The 3,398-nt window shown below is 56.7% G+C and overlaps 1 protein-coding gene and 1 long non-coding RNA gene across 5 annotated transcripts in view; one reads left to right on the top strand and one right to left on the bottom strand.

Moving 5' to 3' along the window:
* LOC108448076 overlaps positions 1–3,398 on the bottom strand; it is a 101,104-nt gene that overhangs the window by 43,155 nt on the left and 54,551 nt on the right. The gene's annotated exons all lie outside the window — the stretch shown is intronic.
* LOC108448078 lies at positions 24–3,023 on the top strand. Its single transcript, XR_001863863.1, has 2 exons — positions 24–573; positions 1,243–3,023. It is a non-coding gene; the product is annotated as an uncharacterized LOC108448078 (long non-coding RNA).

Raw genomic sequence — 3,398 nt, 5'->3', positions numbered from 1 at the left:
AGCATCTGATTAAATGTGCCAAATGTGATTTTCATTTTTCCGTCCTCGTCGTCCTGGTAAAAGTGCAGTTAAATTGGCAGCGACGCAGCGCCGCCGAGCTCTGACTGGAATCGTAAAAGGAGCAGGCCAGGCAGTCAGTTTGAACCCAGAACCGGGCGTTCGGGACCGGCCGGGTTCAGTCACGGACAGCGGGGGATCTGCGCGCTGACCACAACACAGAAATCATCCAGCAGGCACCCTGGCACCGCAGCGAGGCGGGGCGGGGCTGGGCAAGGAGCAGCTACGGAAACGCTCCGCAGTTCCCAGCGGTCTCCAGCCCCGGGAAAGGGCAATGGATTCCTCAGGAAGCAGCTGCCGCGCTGGACGGGCTGCGATGGAAACACTGGACATTGGCAGGGGCTGCTCGGGGAGGTGTGCAGGTGTCCAGGGAGGGACTGGACTCTGCTCTGGTGACGAGGTGGGATCGGCCACAGGCTGGACTCTGTGGTACTGGAGGACTTTCCCAGCCTCCCTGCTCCTGGGATTCCCACCCTCGCTGCCAAAGCCCTTGGAAAGAAGAAGGAGGAGCCGCAGGTGAATTGTCAGCTCTCGCACGGGGCAAAAGGGGCGGCTGGTCGGGATTTGATCCGAGTTTTTGGGAAAGCAGCAGCAAGTGGGACTTCAGGCCCTGCTACACAAACCACCCTTGCCTTTGACTCCCGCTTCCACCGAACCCCCCGGAGCTCCTGTCTCCCTCAACAAACACCTGTTTGGAGGTTTTTAAATGCCTGCTTCCCCAGAGCTATGTTAGAATAAGGCGCGGGTTTAATTGCAGTGAGAGGAGGGGGAAAGGTATGATTTCCGAAAGGACAGAATACTCGGGATATTTATGGCCCCATTTAGAGCGTTGCTTTGCCTTAAAGAGGTGGGGATTTACATGTGTTAAGTGCTCCTACAAATCTCCTTTACCCTTTCCTGGAAAAGGGCAACACAATAATAATTGTTAAATTTATGTGGTAAGACGTCTGTACTGTAGAGCTCGGCAAACGGAGCTCCACACACTTCCTGCCTCTACTTTCTATCCCTGAACTGTCTCCATTGAAATTCCCGACTGTCCTGGGATCCAGTGGAGCGGCTGGGGGGGAGGCTCCGTCACTGCTGCTCCTTCCAGGAAGTTTGGGCAGTTTCTCTGCCTGTGGCCTGAAGTTAACAAAATGTAACTACAATGCCAGCATATCCTCATGGAATCCTTTGGAATCACAGGAACTGAGGTTGGAACAGAGCTCGAAGACCACTGAGTCTAACCCTGCCCAGGCCACCACTGCCACATCCACATCCTCCGGGAACGGGGACTCCGCCGCCGCCCTGGGCAGCCGTGCCAGCGCCTGACCACCTTTCCCAGGAAGGAATTCTCCCTAAAACCCAAGCCGGAGCCGAGCGCTGAGACGCGGCAAGTGACGGGAGCATCTCTTCCTCTGCACCCGTACAACAGAGGCCGCAGGAAATGTCAGAGGTGCTAATCAGGTGCTAATTGTTGTTTGTTTATCCCTCTGCCGAACCCCTCCGAAGCAGCCGGGATGAACCCGCCGTGAACTTTCCTCGCAGAGAACGCAACCCCCGGCTGGGATGCCAGGGGAGGCGCGGGCTGGGAAAAGGCCCTCGTGTTTGTGTTCCCCGCGCTCCGCAGCGAGCCCTGGAGAAAGCGCCTTTCCAAAGGCACTGATAGGCAGTCAGCTCCTCCGGGAGAACGGTGTGTTCCCAGCCGAGGCGTGTTAGGCTGAGATTTATCACAGTTTGCGTTTCAGAACTCCTGGCTCCCTTCGCTTTCCCTGCTTTCCCCAGCCTCTGCTGCCTTCGCTGCTATTCCGAGCGCTGCTTCCTCGCCGAGCGCGCTCGGGTCACAGCGGGAGTGGCACATACCTGTGGATTTCGGGATGCGTGGGAATGCCGCGGCTCTGAGGTGTGACAATCCCGGGAGGAGCGGAATGGGGCTGCCTGGAACACTTCCAGGGCTGGGGCAGCCACAGCTTCTCTGGGAAACCTGTGCCACCCTCACAGCCGGGAATTGCTTCCCGATATCCCATCTGTCCCTGCCCTCTGGCAGTGGGAAGCCATTCCCCTTGTCCTGTCCCTCCGTGCCTTTTCCAAAGTCCCTCTCCAGCTCTCCTGAAGCTCCTTCAGGCACTGGCAGGGGCTCTGAGCTCTCCCTGGAGGGCTCTGGTGCCCTTCTCCTGTGTGGGCACCTCGCGCCCTCCTCCCATCACACACCAGGTAACCTGGACCTCCAGTTCCAGCTGTTAGCCACCGGCTCTCCCAGCTCTCCGAGCTCCAGAGAAAATCCCAAGGTATAAATCCAACTGCAAATCCCTGTGATTGCCCGGCTCCCGGCGCCAGATGATTTTGGTTTACCCTTCCCACACAGAGCTTTGTGCATCAACCACCGGGGACCATTGCCTGCTCGTGTTGCGCACACATTCGGCAGCTGTTTGCCCCCAAAATGCACTAAATCCATCCTTTCCTGGGCATATCCCGCACACCCTTCTCTCTTCTCATTTCTCTGCCCCAAAATTCCAATACAGTCAGAGCAGCAAACCCATGGAACAGAGGAGTTAAGAGTTACAGGCAAAATCATTGCAGGGTTGTTGGAATTATCCTAATTAACCATTTCCCGGCTGGGGAGCTGGGCTTGAGACCCTGCAAGGGTTAAGGCGGGCTGGCTGGGCTGGAGAGGTGCAGGAAAGGCTCCTCCAGGTGGGCACATCCACAACCTTATGGATGCCATGATCCCGAGGATCCGAGGGACTCCCCAGGTGCTTTTGAGTTTATCCATCCCCAATCCCAGCCCCTGCTCTCCTCCCTTTGCCTGTTTATCTCCAATCTGTCTATTTAGATTCCTCCTAAACAAGATGGGAATATCTCGGTGCCTGTTGGTGAGACTATTCCGCATCCATCTGTTATTTACATCGTTCGTTTTCCTGAGGTGTCTCCAACAAACCCTGGCTGGGTGCTCTGTATGCGTTATTAATAAAACAGCTGTAAAAATATTAACTGTACGGCCTAATTGTCAGCCCTGACCGGGAGCCAAATCCATCCCGAACGGATGTGAGCCCTGGAATGTGGCTGTTCTCCAGCCCTGCTCCGTGCTTTGCTCCTGAGCTCTTCAGTTGCAGGACTGGCAGGGACCCTAAGGACCACCCAGTGCCACTGCAGGGACACCTTCCCCTATCCCAGGGTACTCCAAGCCCCATCCAGCCTGGCCCTGGGCACTCCCAAAGATGGGACAGCCACAGTTTCCCTGGGAATCCTGTGCCAGGGCCTCCCCGCCATCCCAGGAATTCCATGTGTCCGTGAAAGCCACGGCGGGATGGTCAGAGGTGTGGGACCATCTCACTCCACTCAGTGGAAGTTCTCCCAAAGCA

The sequence above is a fragment of the Corvus brachyrhynchos genome, unplaced genomic scaffold, assembly GCF_000691975.1.
Source record: "Corvus brachyrhynchos isolate BGI_N302 unplaced genomic scaffold, ASM69197v1 scaffold297, whole genome shotgun sequence".
Taxonomy (NCBI): Eukaryota; Metazoa; Chordata; class Aves; order Passeriformes; family Corvidae; genus Corvus; species Corvus brachyrhynchos.
This window is presented reverse-complemented; position numbering and strand designations above follow the sequence as displayed.